A 21,125-nucleotide genomic window follows, 5' to 3' on the forward strand; every position below is an offset into this window, starting at 1 on the left:
TGAGGGAGGTTTTTGTACGACTGTGTAGCACGGTGTGAACACATACACACTGTTGAGATAGTGTTCACTCTGACAGTAGTAATCTCCTGCATCTTCAGGCTGGACTCCACTGATGGTCAGAGTGAAGTCAGTCCCAGATCCACTGCCACTGAATCGCTCTGGGATCCCAGACTGACGGGTAGTGGCAGCATAGATCAGGAGTTTAGGAGCTTCTCCAGGTTTCTGTTGGTACCAGGCTAGGCGGTGCTTGCCACTATAAATGTACACTGCACTGCTGGTTTTACAGTTCACAGTGACCGTCTCTCCTTGTTGAACAGATTTGACTTGTGGAGTCTGAGTCACAGTAACCTGTCCTCTGGTTTCTAAACATAATAAACATATAGTTTAGTTAGTTATAGTCAAGTTAATGAAATTTAGTAAATATACACGTTTTTTTATCGTGTTATATTATGATTTTTCCTTTTTACTTTAATCAGAAGTTTTACATTAAATACATGAAGAATTGTATTAGTAAATAATAATTGATCTGTTGCTAAAATAGGAACACACATATTAGAAAATAATACATACAAAATTACAGTTAACACATTTCTCACCCTGAGTGCAGATGGCGAGAGCCCAGATGAAGACGGTGATGAAAGTCATTGTTGTTGTGGATTGTGTTGCCATGAAGGGCAGCTCTCAGTCATGAAGTGTTAAACTCACAGGGCTATAAACACTCCCAGAGCACTGAAGCATGTGCTGCCCATGCAAAGTGGCTCTTGTATGCAAATTGTCTTCCTGGGTACAACAGTCTCTTGTAGTCCAGCAGTGCTGTGAACTCAGGCTGGATGCTGTGTGTCTGACAGAGTGAGATGAGCAGTTTAGGATGAAGTCTCCAAAACAACAGGACTAGAAAACAGCTTTATGAGTCATATGTTACCTGAGTAGGACTAAGCCTTTTCAAGTTCATTTAATTGACTCCATCAGTCAGTCTTTAGTAATAGTATAGGACACTGTTTAGTTTTGTATTATAATAACCTGTATTATTATGCATTCATTGCTTGATGAACCACAGAAGTGTTGTGTCTCCCTCTTGTGGTCAGTGTTAATAGCTACAGTCTGTATTGCTTTCATTGATGTTGCCAGCAGACATCTGAAGAGGAAAGTAGCTGTAACACATCCAGGCTCCTGCTTTATCTGACTCGTATGTAAATGGTTTGCAGTTGTAAGCTGATTTTTCATTAAAGGCAACGAATAATAATTGTCAAAGAATTACTACAGGTAATGCAAAAATTATATTTGAAATAATGACCAAACACCTCTTTAATACTGTATTCATCTCTTTTAACTTTAGAAAATACAAATAATTGTACATGGATGGCAGGTGGGTGCTCATTTATGAGTGTTATTACATTAAGGATATAATTATTACGTTGTCCTAACAATTGTTTTAACATGCAGATAACGTAATAAATGCCAATGACGTAATCAGTTGGGGCATTTTATTACGTTATTGGTAAATGTACTACATTATGAGTATTATTAAGTTATTGTAGAGTTATCTTTCAAGTCGGAAGCACTGCCCAAGGGGGAGGGGTTTCTGTGCACTTCTGTAGGAACCTGATGAAAACGTCACTCTATGAAAGCTGCCATTGGCCCCTGCGCTCGCCACTCAGAACAGGTCCTTTCCACTTCCTGTTATGTAACACCATTTCGCTGGACTAGAGAACGTAAGCTCTCTGTGTCTGTGTTTGTAATAAACATTCAAACTGCATATTTCGGCTGGCTGGCTCACTTCATAGTGTTGTTCACCGCTGTTTTCGTCTATGTCTTATGTGTGTTTAGTTTTTATTGATAGCTAATCCCAATTCTGTCCCGTCCGCGCACCGGAGGTCTGGTTGCATTTTCTGTTTCAGTTTCGTTCACAAGAAGAGTTTTTAAAAAAAATACTCGTGTTTATATAGTGCTATATATATTCCGACTGCTTGCTGTGTTGGTTGTTTGTCCACAGGGCTTTTTCCTCTACAGCAGGAGTGCTAGCACTGGCAGTAAAATCCGAGGCCTGGCTGCCCAACTTTGAGAGCCTGGTGGACACGCGTGACTCTCCTTCTGACTCAGAGATCACTTTAGGGTGTCCCCTCGCCAGAGGCTGCTGGGCCTCCTAGCGGTAGCATCACAGACCCTCCCCCTGGGCCTCCTCCGATTGAGGACGCTGCAGCGGTGGTTTGAGTCTTTACAGATACATCCTCGCCGTGATTATGCATGCCGAGACAAGTCACAGGAAGGCGCTCCGTTGGTGGCGGAGCCCTCACAGTTTGAACCTCGGTGTGCCCCTGGGGCCAGTCTACTACCGAGCAGTCATGACCACAGATGTTTCCAAGCAGGGTTGGGGAGCAGTCTGCGACGGACGTGGAGTCCGAGGCAGGTTCGACTGAACCAGCACGGGCCCTCCATATCAATGTCCTGGAGTTACAAGCAGTACTCCTTGGACTGCCTCACTTCCTGCCAGTCCTGCGGGACAGACATGTGCTGGTTCGGATGGACAACACTGCGGTGGTCGCCTATATCAACAGGCAAGGAGGTAAGGACTGTACTGTCTAGCACGCCATCTGCTTCTGTGAGCGCAGCCACGGTTCCACTCCATCAGAGCAGTTCACCTCCCAAGCCTGGCCATCATGGCAGCGGACCTCCTCTCTCAGGGAGGCCCCCCGGTCTCAAAATGGGGCCTCCACCCGTTTGGGATACAGCAACTGTGAAGCCGGTTCGACAGGGCAGACGTGGATCTCTTTGCCTCGGCAGAGTCCACACACTGCCCATTATGGTTCTCCGTCCAAGACCGCTCAGGAACCCTAGAAATCGATGCACTAGCCCACACTTTGCTGCGTTGTCTCCTTTATGCCTTCCCACCATTTGCCCTTCTCCTGGTGGTCCTGGAGAAGGTCTGGAGAGAACGAGCGACAGTTCTGCTGATAGCCCCTCGGTGGCCTCGCAGATTCTGGTTCACAGACCTTATCGCCCTCCTCCATGGAGAGCCTTGGCTGCTCCCAGTGAGAGCGGACTTGTTGTCCCAGGTGCAGGGCACACTTTGGCACCCCAATCCGGGCCTCCTCCAGCTCTGGGCCTGGCCCCTGAGCGGGAGCGACTGATTGCCCGGGGTCTGTCAGACACAATAGTAGCCACTATTCGGTCAGCGAGAGCTCCCTCTACGATGTCCAGTATTCCTACTGCTGGCAGACGTTTAGCACCTGGTGCCAAGACGGCGGTCAGGAACCAATTCATTGCCCCATCAGGGTCGCATTGCATTTTCTACAAGAGCTGTTGGACCAGGGCAAGTCCCCATCCACACTCAAAGTGTATCTGGCGGCCATCTTCACATGTCATGTCCAGATTGATGGCGAGATCCCTGAGTCTCATTTCCTGGCTGTGCAGTTTTTAAAGGGAGCTCGATGGCTGTGGCCTCCTCGCACCCCTTCACTGCTCGCATGGCGCCTTGATGTAGTGCTGGACACACTTTTCCAAGCCCCATTTGAGCAACTGAATTCAGCTGAGCTGAAGCTGGTGTTTTTGCTGGCAATCACCTCTGCAAAACGCGTGAGCGAGTTACATGCCCTGTCCGTACAACCATCGTGTGTCCATTTTGCGTGAGATGTCTCCAGGGTCACGCTACGGCCTTACCCTGTGTTCCTCCCGAAAGTGCTGTTTCCATTCCATGTCAACAGACCTAATTAGTTGATGGCTTTTCATCCTCCTCCCATCGCTTCAGAGCAAGAGAGTCAGATGGATGTTTTTGAGCAGGGTCCCCAGTCCTGGTCCAGGAGGACCTGCGCTGTCTTCCGGTTTTTGTTCCACTTGAGCACTTAATGTCCTATTTGTGCAAATGATTGGTCTGGGTAGAGCCAGTGCACCTCACTCTTTCCATTTCTGAAAGTGTCCAAGCTTTAAAGAGAGCTGGACAAGCTCTGATGGACCAGGAACAGCAGCACTTGGTATACAGTATCTCGCATGCTTTAGTGGTTCATGTGTATCTAGATGTGTTTGCAAAACTTTATTTTAAATTACAATTGCAATCTTACCTCTAAAATGGTTGTGTGTACAGCCTACTGGGGCAAAGGGTAATATATATATATATATATATATATACACTCACCTAAAGGATTATTAGGAACACCATACTAATACTGTGTTTGACCCCCTTTCGCCTTCAGAACTGCCTTAATTCTACGTGGCATTGATTCAACAAGGTGCTGAAAGCATTCTTTAGAAATGTTGGCCCATATTGATAGGATAGCATCTTGCAGTTGATGGAGATTTGTGGGATGCACATCCAGGGCACGAAGCTCCCGTTCCACCACATCCCAAAGATGCTCTATTGGGTTGAGATCTGGTGACTGTGGGGGCCAGTTTAGTACAGTGAACTCATTGTCATGTTCAAGAAACCAATTTGAAATGATTCGACCTTTGTGACATGGTGCATTATCCTGCTGGAAGTAGCCATCAGAGGATGGGTACATGGTGGTCATAAAGGGATGGACATGGTCAGAAACAATGCTCAGGTAGGCCGTGGCATTTAAACGATGCCCAATTGGCATTAAGGGGCCTAAAGTGTGCCAAGAAAACATCTCCCACACCATTACACCACCACCACCAGCCTGCACAGTGGTAACAAGGCATGATGGATCCATGTTCTCATTCTGTTTACGCCAAATTCTGACTCTACCATCTGAATGTTTCAACAGAAATCGAGACTCATCAGACCAGGCAACATTTTTCCAGTCTTCAACTGTCCAATTTTGGTGAGCTTGTGCAAATTGTAGCCTCTTTTTCCTATTTGTAGTGGAGATGAGTGGTATCCGGTGGGGTCTTCTGCTGTTGTAGCCCATCCGCCTCAAGGTTATACGTGTTGTGGCTTCACAAATGCTTTGCTGCACACCTCGGTTGTAACGAGTGGTTATTTCAGTCAAAGTTGCTCTTCTATCAGCATCAACAAGGCATTTTCGCCCACAGGACTGCCGCATACTGGATGTTTTTCCCTTTTCACACCATTCTTTGTAAACCCTAGAAATGGTTGTGCGTGAAAATCCCAGTAACTGAGCAGATTGTGAAATACTCAGACCGGCCCGTCTGGCACCAACAACCATGCCACGCTCAAAATTGCTTAAATCACCTTTCTTTCCCATTCAGACATTCAGTTTGGAGTTCAGGAGATTGTCTTGACCAGGACCACACCCCTAAATGCATTGAAGCAACTGCCATGTGATTGGTTGGTTAGATAATTGCATTAATGAGAAATTGAACAGGTGTTCCTAATAATCCTTTAGGTGAGTGTATATATATATATATATATATTAGCAAAATGAAATTGTCTTTCTTTGGTGTGCTTGAGTTTCGTGTTACTAGAGATGGTGTATAAATGACTTATATACAGCTCTGACTCAGTGACAGTGTCCTGCCGGTTGTCTTTTGTGGTGTGACAGTGAAGAGGCAAGTTGCTGATTTCTTGAATCTTTGCCACAAATCGTCCATCACTTGCGATGCAGTGAAACAGTGCGCTGATTGTGAGTTATAGGCCTGGCGTCTCAGACTGTGTTGAGGCTGTCAGATTGTGTGCAGTACAGGAGAGAGTCCAGTAGGGGGCAGTGTGCTTCTGTTTCAGAAACGTTTTGCATTCATTGACACCAGTCTAAGCAGATCTAATACACAGGAAAGAAGAGAAATGCTCATGCAATACCACAACATCAAAGTGTGTTTATTTATTTTTTTAACTTAATGTACATTTATCAATATAGAGTGAGAAAGTATAGGGCTGTTTTGAATAAAAACATTTTTAGTAAAAAACAGACACTCTGAGTACTGGGTTGGTAGGACAGCTACATAAACTCGATCTCTCTGGCTCTGTCGTGGGGTTGATATGGCCAGGCCTGGTCGAAGGGCCTTATCTAGAACGTAGCCATCGCTTGCTACTGATAGCCGCGTTCAGGGCTCTGCCGCTTCACACCCAGTCTGATAAGTGTGTGCTGTCCTTTTCCAGTACCCTAACCAGAGAGAAAACTAAGAAGAACAATAAAAGAACAAACTTGTAATCAGACCGGGTTTCATGGCTTTTTACTACAGAGCAATTTGATTATTGCCGCACAGTTTACTTATTTTAATAGCCCTAATGAGTTGTATCTATACAGTTCCCTTTAAGAGCCCAATATTGACACATTTCTTTACTTTTATTATTACCACTTTTAAGCCTTTACTTCACCAGTCTCATAAGGAACCACGTTTCTGTGTAAATATATCTGTTATGTGGACATTTTAGATCTTCAACTTAGTTTTCTGTAAAGACAAAAGTCACTTTAAATAAAACCATGTCTGACTAAGCGGTGGCAATGTGCTCAGTTTAGGTATTCAGCTTATTTATAATTGCAAAAATGATTAAGGTTTAATTAAAAAAATAGACGGTTCTTCATCTTTGGTTAAGTTTCCCTCACTTTGTAACTTTTACTAGGAAGTCAAATTGAGATTTTAAAAGTTGGTACATGTGAGACACAGCCAAGCAGTTAAACAACAGCATGACTGGCAGTTTGTTCCATACTCTTTGTGTATGATATAAAACACAAGAGCTGAACACACACACACACACACACACATACAGACTGACAAGAGAAAACTACATGAAAGACTAGAAAACTATTTAAAGCTCTTGCCCTTGTCAACTAAAAAAGCATGCAGCTGGCTCTTGAATTCAGCTACATGTCATTGTGACTAGGTTTAATTCAGACTGTAAGCAAATTACTTATGCTAGCCTAGTATACTACTGTAAACCAATGCTTTATTGGCCTTCAGGCTTAATCATTTCGTATACCAAACAATGGTGAGTGCCATATTCTGCGTAATGTCCTTAAACTAGTGCTAATGCTCTGTGAAAACCACCCATAGAGAACAAAGTGAAATCTGGATTAACGGCAAAGCAGAGCCATAAACAGTCAACATAATCAATCCCGGGTAGAAATATAGATGCCTAATTATTTTGAGCACTAATCTTACATTTCATAAAGAAAAGCATTTCATTCTAAGCAATTGTTAGGTGTATAGTTTACATATTCAGGTTAGTTCACTGTAATGATAGAAATGAGAAGCTTATTTCTTTAGTCTCCCCTTTTGTTTACTGCTATCATAAAATAACATTTTATTTCAGCAATAACTGGGTAGCCTAAATATACAAAATATCTTAAAGTACAAGGCTGTGTACTGAAAGCTGTGTACGGTCTCAATGCATTTGATGCTCAGGATTCATTCAACTGAAAATGGTCAAAACAGTGGCTTTTTATTGAATGTTAAATTTGACAGTGTCCTCTCTTAAGGAGCTGCTGTCTGGGGGCGTTGCATGAATAGAGTAATAGATTAATAATACCCCAGTGCTACTGGTTAACCTTTAAGTTACATCATCATTTTTGTAAGTGTTGGAATATGTTGAGGGTGAGCCTCTCTGTTTCTGTGTCTGACTGTGTAACGTAGAGTTTGTAGTGAATTTTCAGGGTTTCAGGGTTTAGTAAAATGCAGTCTTGGGTCATATAAATACAATGTTGTGCTTATTTCTGTCTGCTGTGTGTGTTTCTTGAAGACTAATTGCATTTTTCACTATGTAGTTTGCAGATTGCTCCTAGAAGTCATATAAATCATTTTATGAAACTTAAGAATTGCAGTAAAATACATTTTTTTATTATATTATATCCTTGTAATGTGGTCTCTAGTTCTGTGTTTTGTATGTGTTTCATGCTTGCAGTTGTCAGTTGTTAATAGATTATATTTATCAATTAACTAAATGCAAAGTGAGTGAACACAAGTAAAATCTACATCAAGTCCATATTTGGTGTGACCACCCTTTGCCTTCAAACCAGCATCAATTCTTCTAGGTACACGTGCAAAAAGTCAGGGATTTTGTAGGCATATAAAAAAAAAAATATATATATATATTTCAAATAAAATCAGTAAGTAGATCCATCAGGGTAAAACATTTACAAATACAAATGCTTTAACAATTAGGTTAAATAACTTTAATTTAAAGATACGACAGATTCCTCCCTCTAATTAAGTGTATGTTATTAACACAAGGTCTGTTGTTCTTGCATTTATAAACCATTTGTAAATTAATTATTTGATAAGAGTGAGAACCACTGCAGGAACAATCACGGGCTGTGTGACACCTCTGAATGAGACTGCGTTTGGTGGAGGGGGTTTCCAGGACTGCCCGCATACATTAATTTGCTGACATCAGTCTTTCAATTAATAAATACATTAAAACATTTTTTTAATTTAGTCGTACACAATGAATGGATTTCTAGAGCAGCTCTAAACACATTTACCCCCCACCCCCCGTCTCCATCAGCTGCTCTTTTCGAACACAGATGTCATGAGGACGCAGCACTGCTATTCTGTGTGGGAGCGCTGGCACTGTGAGAGAGGCTCCTACGCACAGCGGGCAGAGGAGATGCCAGCGGGGAAAGCCCCAGCGGCAGTGGTCCCTGGTCCCTGTAGTGCCCCTCAGTGGCACAGTGATCACAGAGGACAGGGAACAGCACATTCTCCCCTTCGTTCTTGGCTGTGTTCTGCGTACTCCCATCGCCCTGAGCACACAGGCGAGAGAGCCAGTCCAACGCAGACCCTGACTGCACTACAGTCCCATCTGCCTGAATTCCTGTCACTGAATACTAAACCCTCCAGCTCCAGGAGTTAGTGGGGAAATTTAGTTAGTGGTCCTCTCCCGCCTGGACTTTGTCCTCTCCCGCCTGGACGACTGCAACTCCCTCCTGGCCGGCCTGCCTACATCTACTACCCGCCGCTCCAGCTCATCCAGAACTCTGCGGCTCGTCTGGAATTCTCTCTGCCCCGATTCACACACGCTACTCCACTGCTCCGCTCCTTCAGTGAATCAGGCACCCCAGTGAGCGCTTCCAGTAACAGTGTAGACTCTCAGCAGGAGACAGGCCCAGGAAGTAAAGTCACTGACACAATGTCTGTTCGTTTATCTTCGTTTATTGAAAGTTGGCAGTTCTGAGACTCGGGAAGCAATAATTCATGAGGTATTCTTTATAATTGGGGAAACAATTTTTCATCCAGACATGGAAGCACTGGTACCAAGGACACAGCACACACTATACTGATAAGAACAGGTTATATAGTTTTGGTTCGTTGACTACAGAATGTCCATGGCAGTAGAAATTATCTCTATCTGCCACACAGATAAGTCTGAGCAGAGAAATCCAAATAAGAACAAGGAAACCCTTATAAGAGCAAGTTTTAACTAGTATCTTACTGGAAAGCAATTTTACCCCAACAATTACTGCTTACTACTCTGGATATGTGAATTACTGATGCAGGACATCATGTCTTGGGAATATGTGCAGTAAAGTGGACAGCAGTGGCAAGATGTGCTTTTCTTGGCAACGCCAGGCGGTGTTCTGTGACAGTCCGAGCACTTCGTAACGAGTATATGTCGTTCTGCTTCCTAATGCTGCTCACGAAACTGTAGCAAAAAAATCAGTTACAGCAAATCAGCTTTGGCCAATGGCTGACAGTAATCAAAAACACCCGCAGTTCCCCAATGAGCTGAAACAGCCTGGAAAGAACGGGTGATGGATTTGAGCTGAATAAGGAGGTCAGGCTCTTGTTTAGCAAAGGTTTAGTTAAGGCAGTGATGCACCGAGCGGGAGATTGAGTCAAATCTCTCGTGGGTTGCTCGCTCAGCAATGCATCACCGGATCCGGGTCGTAGTGCTAATCGCAAGTTGTGCAAAGTATATAGTGGTGATGATGGTTGTCACGGCCCGCGGGACATGGTAACAGGGGACCCAGTTGCAATGCGTGACCGAGGTTGTCAGACAGGCACGGGTCCTATAGCTACAGAACAGGGCACGGCAAAGACGGGGTCATCGTCACAGGTAAGGGTCACAGGTAAGCGATCAGGCAAACAGGAAATCAAGGAAAGTCCAAAGTCATGGTTGGGAGGTAAATCAGGAGATCAAGGATACAACAATATAACACAGCACTGAGACACTACTCAACAATGTCACAAACACTGACCAAACTTCACACAGTGTGAGAGCCAGTGAGGGGTTCATATGTAGAGCAGAGGGAAGCAGGACACCAAGTTGGGAGGTGCAGAGCGAATGGGAGCACAGGGTGACTGAACAAGTGCACATGGTGTTCAGGAATGTTGATTGATTGATTGAGGGGAGCTGGGAGAAGTGACTGGTAAGTAAGGGTGATGGTGTTATCTAGTGGGGAAAAGTGGAAGTGCTTGGCCTGGAAGAAGAGTGCTGGTCTGTGGCCGTGGGACTGGTAGATTGCAGTAATATTACAGCAAACATCTGTGCTGCTTATTTACTCATTATATGGATTATTTCAAAAACATAAAAACACCATAAAAACATCTGTAATGCATTCATTTGGCGGCAGGCCAATTTGTTTATTAAGGGACCCTCACACAGTGAATTTGGGACAGTGCGGCCGAGATCATGGTCAGTCAGTAGCGGCGAATGCGCCTCCTCTTGGCGCGCTTGGTCTTGCCACTCGCCTCTGCAGTCCCTGAAACACAGAGCGAAACACACGTCACTGTCTCTGTCCCCCTTCATCGCCTCCCCACTCTGTCCTGTTACTCTGGCCTCTGGATTCGGTTCAAAGCTCAAGTGTTGAAGGAAACTACAGAAAAAACAATTGCTACTCCTGTGAAATACATTTTCAAGGCTCCTTATGAAAACCAACTAACCCACTGGAGACAGACGGTGCGCTTCCCACTGAGAGAGTCATCGCATCAGAACGTACCTGCTGGGAGATGTGCCGGCTCCCCTCTGGCCTGCCTTGCTGCTCCTGGCTGTGTTGGACGGGTCTGTGTGCAGAAAGGGCAGAATCTCTCAGTACAAACGCTACACACAGAGCTCTGCTGATGAGGCCGTCATGCGCAGTGTGCGGCTGTGTGACACGCAGGAGGGACTGACGCACACGGCTGTTGCAGGATCAGCAGCAAACTAAGACATAGATGTCAATTAATAACAGCATATAGAAATGTTATCCAGTGGGATCCTAAACAATCGAACTGAACTAAACCAGTCTATCCTTTCAGTAAAGCACACTAATTCAGTCTCGTAAATAAGTAAATAATAATCCATGCTTTGGCTCAAATATTGTGAGTGTGTTTGGGCAGCTTCAGGGCTGCTGCTCACACTGTACGTACCGCAGGTGTCGGCAAATCAGCCTCCCTGGTGTCGCTCAGCTCCTGGGCCTGAGCGATGACTGCGGGCCTGAAGCCCACGGTGGGGCAGACGGAGTGATGGGCGTCGGGCAGCAGCCTGTTGGCCACTGCGCTGGCCAGTCTCTGCTGTAGGACTGGACTGCTCTCCAGGTCGGCCACACGCAGGTCCCCATCCAGGGTCAAATCCTCCCGCAGCTCCAGGAGTACAGGGGCCACTGCCGTGCGATCCAGGTCGCATTGTGACAGCAGCCCTGCCGTCCACAGCTTCTGCAGGAAGATCACCTTCCCTGGAGACCTGGACACCAGCACGGATACCTGCAGCAGCAGGATGTCCTCCAGCGCCTCCCGCCTGCGCTGCAGCTTCCTGTCACTGGAGATGGGGCACAGCTGCTGCAGCAGACTGCGCACAACAACTCTGATACATTCATCAGAGCACTCTGGGGCACTCTGCAAAGTCAATTAACACATATAACATATGAATACACACACAAGGACAATAAAACTCAATACACACACAAACAGTTACAGATACACACAGCTCAGTAGCAGAGGGCAGTAACACAGTCACACACAGCTCACTAAAACAGCAAACTAACATTAACACACAGCACAGTTACACACTGACAAGCTTACTAGCACAGTGGTGTAACACACTCACAGCTCACTGCAACAGCGCAGTATCACTTACACACCGCTGACTATATCAACACAGTAACACACACAGCGCAGTACAACAGTGCAGAAACACATGGACTCATTTCATGGGAAAAGGTGCCAGTCTGTTGCTGCCAGAAAAATGAATAATACAAGCGCTGCCCTGTTCATTCACATGTGGTAGAAAATGTGGGCAAAGCTGCCATCTTGCCAAGGGCTACTGTACGGCTGCAAATGTTATCAAACAATACAGATATATGTAATAAAGTCCAATTTAAGATTGTTAATTAATGACAGGCTATTTGGCAGGTTAATTGCTGTACTGTGTAAAACTAAACAAACCTGTTTAAGCTGTGAATGTATTCAGTATATTATTATTAGTGCAGTATCAAAGTATTTGTGTGTTTCCTTAATTCAACGACTGTGGACGGTGTTTGGTGCACACAGCAGCTTTTAGTTTGAAGATGTATTCATTCAAGTTTTATGAGTGTCAATATGACTGAGTAGAATCAAGGTCCCTTTCAGGCCTTAAAATCTTTACACCAACACATACATTATACATTAATTATTATTCACACAAGTGGCAAGAGAAATATTGATGTCTAGTTGATTGTAAAGTATGAAATAGATACACTCACATAATTATATGATCATAACTTAATGTACAGCGGTAGTCCTGAAAAGTTATACTTTTTCTTGTATCTGATCGTGCTTTGGCTCAAACATTGTGTGTGTGTTTGTGCAGCTTCAGGGCTGCTGCTCACACTGTACGTACCGCAGGTGTCGGCAAATCAGCCTCCCTGGTGTCGCTCAGCTCCTGGGCCTGAGCGATGACTGCGGGCCTGAAGCCCACAGTGGGGCAGACGGAGGGATGGGCGTCGGGCAGCAGCCTGTTGGCCACTGCGCTGGCCAGTCTCTGCTGTAGGACTGGACTGCTCTCCAGGTCGGCCACACGCAGGTCCCCATCCAGGGTCAAATCCTCCCGCAGCTCCAGGAGAACAGGGGCCACTGCCGTGCGATCCAGGTCGCATTGTGACAGCAGCCCTGCCGTCCACAGCTTCTGCAGGAAGATCACCTTCCCTGGAGACCTGGACACCAGCACGGATACCTGCAGCAGCAGGATGTCCTCCAGCGCCTCCCGCCTGCGCTGCAGCTTCCTGTCACTGGAGATGGGGCACAGCTGCTGCAGCAGACTGCGCACAACAACTCTGATACATTCATCAGAGCACTCTGGGGCACTCTGCAAAGTCAATTAACACATATAACATATGAATACACACACAAGGACAATAAAACTCAATACACACACAAACAGTTACAGATACACACAGCTCAGTAGCAGAGGGCAGTAACACAGTCACACACAGCTCACTAAAACAGCAAACTAACATTAACACACAGCACAGTTACACACTGACAAGCTTACTAGCACAGTGGTGTAACACACTCACAGCTCACTGCAACAGTGCAGTATCACTTACACACCGCTGACTATATCAACACAGTAACACACACAGCGCAGTACAACAGTGTAGAAACACACGGACTCATTTCATGGGAAAAGGTGCCAATCTGTTGCTGCCAGAAAAATGAATAATACAAGCGCTGCCCTGTTCATTCACATGTGGTAGAAAATGTGGGCAAAGCTGCCATCTTGCCAAGGGCTACTGAACGGCTGCAAATGTTATCAAACAATACAGATATATGTAATAAAGTCCAATTTAAGATTGTTAATTAATGACAGGCTATTTGGCAGGTTAATTGCTGTACTGTGTAAAACTAAACAAACCTGTTTAAGCTGTGAATGTATTCAGTATATTATTATTAGTGCAGTATCAAAGTATTTGCGTGTTTCCTTAATTCAACGACTGTGGACGGTGTTTGGTGCACACAGCAGCTTTTAGTTTGAAGATGTATTCATTCAAGTTTTATGAGTGTCAATATGACTGAGTAGAATCAAGGTCCCTTTCAGGCCTTAAAATCTTTACACCAACACATACATTATACATTAATTATTATTCACACAAGTAGCAAGAGAAATTTTGATGTCTAGTTGATTGTAAAGTATGAAATAGATACACTCACATAATTATATGATAATAACTTAATGTACAGCGGTAGTCCTGAAAAGTTATACTCTTTCCTGTATCAGATCGTGCTTTGGCTCAAACATTGTGTGTGTGTTTGTGCAGCTTCAGGGCTACTGCTCACACTGTACGTACCGCAGGTGTCGGCAAATCAGCCTCCCTGGTGTCGCTCAGCTCCTGGGCCTGAGCGATGACTGCGGGCCTGAAGCCCACGGTGGGGCAGACGGAGGGATGGGCGTCGGGCAGCAGCCTGTTGGCCACTGCGCTGGCCAGTCTCTGCTGTAGGACTGGACTGCTCTCCAGGTCGGCCACACGCAGGTCCCCATCCAGGGTCAAATCCTCCCGCAGCTCCAGGAGTACAGGGGCCACTGCCGTGTGATCCAGGTCGCATTGTGACAGCAGCCCTGCCGTCCACAGCTTCTGCAGGAAGATCACCTTCCCTGGAGACCTGGACACCAGCACGGATACCTGCAGCAGCAGGATGTCCTCCAGCGCCTCCCGCCTGCGCTGCAGCTTCCTGTCACTGGAGATGGGGCACAGCTGCTGCAGCAGACTGCGCACAACAACTCTGATACATTCATCAGAGCACTCTGGGGCACTCTGCAAAGTCAATTAACACATATAACATATGAATACACACACAAGGACAATAAAACTCAATACACACACAAACAGTTACAGATACACACAGCTCAGTAGCAGAGGGCAGTAACACAGTCACACACAGCTCACTAAAACAGCAAACTAACATTAACACACAGCACAGTTACACACTGACAAGCTTACTAGCACAGTGGTGTAACACACTCACAGCTCACTGCAACAGCGCAGTATCACTTACACACCGCTGACTATATCAACACAGTAACACACACAGCGCAATACAACAGTGCAGAAACACATGGACTCATTTCATGGGAAAAGGTGCCAATCTGTTGCTGCCAGAAAAATGAATAATACAAGCGCTGCCCTGTTCATTCACATGTGGTAGAAAATGTGGGCAAAGCTGCCATCTTGCCAAGGGCTACTGAACGGCTGCAAATGTTATCAAACAATACAGATATATGTAATAAAGTCCAATTTAAGATTGTTAATTAATGACAGGCTATTTGGCAGGTTAATTGCTGTACTGTGTAAAACTAAACAAACCTGTTTAAGCTGTGAATGTATTCAGTATATTATTATTAGTGCAGTATCAAAGTATTTGCGTGTTTCCTTAATTCAACGACTGTGGACGGTGTTTGGTGCACACAGCAGCTTTTAGTTTGAAGATGTATTCATTCAAGTTTTATGAGTGTCAATATGACTGAGTAGAATCAAGGTCCCTTTCAGGCCTTAAAATCTTTACACCAACACATACATTATACATTAATTATTATTCACACAAGTAGCAAGAGAAATATTGATGTCTAGTTGATTGTAAAGTATGAAATAGATACACTCACATAATTATATGATCATAACTTAATGTACAGCGGTAGTCCTGAAAAGTTATACTCTTTCCTGTATCTGATCGTGCTTTGGCTCAAACATTGTGTGTGTGTTTGTGCAGCTTCAGGGCTGCTGCTCACACTGTACGTACCGCAGGTGTCGGCAAATCAGCCTCCCTGGTGTCGCTCAGCTCCTGGGCCTGAGCGATGACTGCGGGCCTGAAGCCCACGGTGGGGCAGACGGAGGGATGGGCGTCGGGCAGCAGCCTGTTGGCCACTGCGCTGGCCAGTCTCTGCTGTAGGACTGGACTGCTCTCCAGGTCGGCCACACGCAGGTCCCCATCCAGGGTCAAATCCTCCCGCAGCTCCAGGAGTACAGGGGCCACTGCCGTGCGATCCAGGTCGCATTGTGACAGCAGCCCTGCCGTCTTCCGCATCTGCAGGAAGATCACCTTACCTGGAGACCTGGACACCACCTTGGATACCTGCAGCAGCAGGATGTCCTCCAGCGCCTCCCGCCTGAAGTACAGCCTCTTATCACAGGAGGTGGGGCACACCTCCCTATCACAGGAGATGGGACACAGCTGATGCAGCAGGCTGTTCAGGACAACTCTGATACATTCGTCAGAGCACTCTTGGGCACTCTGCAAAGTCAATTAACACATATAACATATGAATACACACACAAGGAAAATAACACTCAATACACACAGTTACAGATACACACAGCTCAGTAGCAGAGGGCAGTAACACACTCACACAAAGCTCACTAAAACAGCAAACTAACATTAACACAGTTACACACTGACAAGCTTACTAGCACAGTGGTGTAACACACTCACAGCTCACTGCAACAGCTCACTAGCACATTACAGTAATATACTTATACAACTCACTACAATAGTACAGTTAACAGTTAATCAGTAACACACTTGGTAACTAATTAACAAATCATACTAATACAACATAAGATTTTTCTTTCAAATAAGTGTCACCTGTGAAAGGCTCTCTGCACTGTCACTCTGCCGAGGCCCGCCTTCAAGCAGAAGTAAGTGACCAATCAGTGAAGCCGGGGTTTTGGAAACCGTCTCTTATAGGACAGAAACGAAAATAATGGGTTTGATTGGTTGCGTTAGAAGGCGGGACATACATGACGACCTTATTTTGAACGAAGAAACGGAGACCAAGGAGATATTTAACTAGAGAAATAATATATTTGACTGATGGTGTTGGGTATTGTGAAGAAACACGCAAAAGAAAGCCTTTAAATGTAACCCGGAATGATCCGTGCTTTGGACAACTTTAATAAAAACAGCCCATAGCCCATACTGGCGTGATGTTTTTAATGACTGATATACAATTTACAAGGATGTTGTTGTATTTATTTTTGTCCTGGGTTTGTATTCTACTTCAGTTCCAAGAGGGCTGACTCAACAGAGGGAACAAATGAAGGTTCAAATCAGTTTATTGCAAATTGACCTAAAACGATGTGAATCTATGAAGGAGAAAGTGGGGGTCTCCCTTCTCACTGTTGGACCACGATTAGAAATAGAAGACCCCTAAAGATTATAAACACACTAAACCACAAACTCGGTGTCACACCAGTAATACAATTGTAAACCACAAACTCGTACACCTGTGTATCCAAAAGATAGAGTACAATTGCACCAATAAGAGCATAAACCCCAATCCACTGTAGCGTTAAGGGGGGTGTATTGTGATAAGGGCATTCTAGCCCTGAGCTGCAGCTCTGATCTAAAGAAGACCTCTCCCCCACAGTTACCAGAATTCCCGAGCTCATCGGCCCATGAACTGTTCTACGTCAAAGTGACAGTTTTGGGAGTCGGCTCACCTAGAATGGGCCAAATGGCTTGGAATCCCTGCTGTGAAATCGTCTGGGGAACATGGCCTGGAGGTCATAAACCCCTTTGAATCAGGTGACAGCCGAAATCCCGAAACAGAGCTACGAACCCAGGCCAACCGGCATTTCCAAAAGATAGCATGGATTGATATCAGGCATAAATCGAGCCCCCTCCAATAGTAGACTGGGGGCTGAAACCGAAATCCAACCTGGCAAACTCAAGAACCAATCGCCTATGATCTAAAAGGTATAAAAGGTAGCGCACAGCACTTTTTCTCTCTCTCTCACCTGAACCGGTAAGTCACTGCCACAGCTCAACTTGTAGCTCTGTTGCCAGAACCAGAACCAGAAACCAGAACCAAGTAGAAGAGTTAACTGGGAGAAGGAGATTGAGCCGGACGAAGAATTCTTAAAAGGACTTTATTAATTAAAGAACTTTAGAACCTGCGCTGCCCGCCTGTGCCCACCTGATCAGTGGAGTGTATGCAGCTGGACAATTGACTAAGTCGACTGTAATACAGAAGTGTTCAGTCATTTAATTAGCTATTGAGTCTTAAGAAACTTGACCCTTGGAAACGAACAGGGCCCTGCTTTCCTCAAAGACTTTGTCTTCAAGTAACTACGGTGGAAAACCCTGCTTGCAAAGAAGACAACCTTGGAGCCTTCAAACCAGTGGAAAATCTGTTTGGAAAAGACTCTACTTTCACGAAACCCCAGCTTCCAGGAGCATCGACTCAGGAAGTTACTGGACGAAGCCGAACCGGACTGCCTTTGTTCCAAACCACACGGACCTCGTCCCGCCCCGTGGAACCTCGTGCCGTGTGTTTTTATCTGATCCCGAAGACAGAGAGGCCTCTCTGCGACGAAGTTCAGATAAGTTTAACAGTTTGGAGTTAATTATTCATGACATTTGAGAAATCAATTAGAAATGTTACTCTGTGAGTCATAAACTTTAGAATGTGTAATATCATTTAGTATTTTCTTAAATATAAATGTGTGTTGCATTAAACTGTTTTGTTTGACAATTTTAGAAATAAAACCTGTCCAGGCCGAGAAATATCTTCTCAATCCTGTTTAACTGTTTAGTCTGAAATTAACACACGTTAATAGACACTAGATTATAGGTGGCCCTGCCTATCCTTAATCAATGAATAATAATCAATTAAGGGGAATTGTGGTAACAAGAAATGATAGAATCTTTCTCGGCACCCAAACGTAAATGAGACTGATATATATAACGAGAATTTATTTGACATAAATACTAACCTGCATAGTTATTTGATGTCCGACTAACAGTACTAATGAGAGACTCACCTTCGTCTTACTAACCGGTATTGTAGTCAATGTGTTTGTAATTTTGTTTAACGATTGATGTGTTATCAAATGCGATTCCATGTTCTTTGATTTTGTCACAGAAGTGATTTGTCTCAGATTTGTTGATCTTGAGTGAATTTTAATTAGTTTTTCCCTTTTTGTATAACTAGTGTAGTGCTACATTTTATTGTTGTTTTTATAAGCTTGAGAATTTGTATCTTTGGAATTGGTGTCTGCGTCCAAATATTACAGAAATTGAGTTCTACAAGATTCTAGGATTCTTGATAAGGTGATACTTAAATTCACTTCTCTAACTGAAATGTATAAGTGTACCTTACGCTACACCACTCTTATCAACAGTCTACATTTCTTGCTGTAATTAGCATTGTTCTTCAGTTCCCACTTCTTAGATAAATCATAAGGCCTGGCTGATGCATCATGCATTCATTCATAGTTGGTTGCCATTTTAATAATTGTACTGAAACAATTAGAGCTCTAAATGCAGGTAGGGGTGACCTATTAAAAACTGAAATTAAGCAGATCGATTTTTTTTTTATTGTAAAATTTAACAGGACAGCAGGCTGTTTTATTTTATTGCACCATATTTGTAAGTATATTTTTGCCTGAATCCTAATGATCCCCACTGTTACATTTCAGTGACTATTACTTCCCCACAGAACCTGAAGATGTCTGTAGGGATCACACAACATACGACTCCAGGTCTGTGTTCAATGGAAACTGCTGAGCATTGCAGAGCTTTGAATGAAACACAAAGCAATTGAACTCTGGTCAGATGCATATAATCTGCATGTACATGTTTCCCTTTTTAGTAGGCATGTATTCTTAGTGATATTTGTCTCCATTATACTGGATACATTACATTTTAACATGTGATCAGACTCCTCCTTTTATCCTGTTCCTTATTCATTTAGCACTAAATATATTTTGATCAACATACATTTTCAGTGTATACTGTATTGTAACATTCGTATGGCAAGGCAAAAAAAAAAAAGATCAAAAATAATAAAACATCCTCACTATGTATGTCTCACTTTCATTTGGCTTTATTCGCTATGTTGATTGTGCTTCATCACAATGTGCAGTCCAGTGCTGAACAGTAACACATCAGGAAGCACAAAATCAGCAGTGTTGAATAAGACCACTCACACTCACACACACACGCCTGCACATACAGACACACACAGCAGTACTGGGAGCTCAGCATCACAGTAATGATAACTCCAGAGTGAGTCAGGAATGCTTTAATTCTGAACCAGGAATAGTCGCTGTTCACACGGGCACAGGCTACAGGCCAGACACATTTCCCCAGCACAGCCCCAGCTGACTGAGCACAGTGATCGGCTCATCCAGATCAATTCCCCTATGAGTGTGCAGGGTGGGAGTGGGCAGAGCTGTAGTGTGGATTTCCAAAGAGCACCCCCTGCTGGTCTGAACAAAGTATAAAAATGTCTGATAACACTATGTTACACAATTTCTGTTCCTGGGTAGTAAGCGTTATTTCCTAATTGCTTATGCCTCAAAAGTATATAAAATGGCTATTATTGCCCACAAACTTTGCTTTTGTGATCAGGACAGTGATATTTTGAAATGTACCCTATTTCAAATGAGAAAACGGGCGAATTTGTGTCTTTTCCTTCACATAAAGTCAGAAAAAAACAACATGAATCCAAATTAACATGTAAGTAATACAGAAAAGGCTGTGTCGGAGAGGCCCACGACAAAGGACTTCAGATGAGTCGTTAAGTGTGTGACCCCCTGTACTTAAGCGGTCGTGCAGTGTGCTCTCCTTCACGACACAAAAGACACATTCAGTGAGCGATGGTTGTAACAGTGAGCTGCCCGTCATCCTCAAAATGGTCTCATTGTAGAAATGGTGTAGTTTGAGCCTGAGTTTCCTCAGCCACACGGCCATTCCATCCTCTTCCTACCATTAAATACATATTTGTTATAGTTTTTTTGTAGTAAAGGGGTTGTTACACATACAAATTCACGTAAATGTTATGACTGCCACCATATACCAAAGGTTATCAAAATCAGGTAAAAGCATTGTTTAAACATATTTTATTGTTGTTACACAACAGGTTTACATATGTAGTGTAAACCGTGTAAAACAAGTTTACTATGCATAAGGTTAATTTAAATATAATGCAAACATGTATTTTACAAGGTATTTTAAATACATTTGTGAACAGTGTGTAAACCTTAAGGAGTTTGATTAAAGTTTTAATCATTTTACTGAGACGTTTAGGAGCCTCTCCAGGACTCGGTAGGTACCAGGCTAGATGTGACCACTTTGTATTATCCTTGACATCAAGTGCTGTGCTGGTCTTGCAGTCAGGAGTGTCTCTGTCTCCTGGCTGAACCGAGAGAGCTGCAGACTGGGCCAGTACAATCTCTCCTCTGGATTGGGACACAAAACGAGAATTATCAGCAATTTCAATTTCAAATGTATACTCATTATTCTGAATTCCATATTAGGAAAGAAACAAACTTTTGTTTTGTTTATAAAGTAAACCAAATATAAATACAATTATTTACCAG

The sequence above is a fragment of the Amia ocellicauda genome, chromosome 13 (genome assembly GCF_036373705.1).
Source record: "Amia ocellicauda isolate fAmiCal2 chromosome 13, fAmiCal2.hap1, whole genome shotgun sequence".
NCBI lineage: Eukaryota > Metazoa > Chordata > Actinopteri > Amiiformes > Amiidae > Amia > Amia ocellicauda.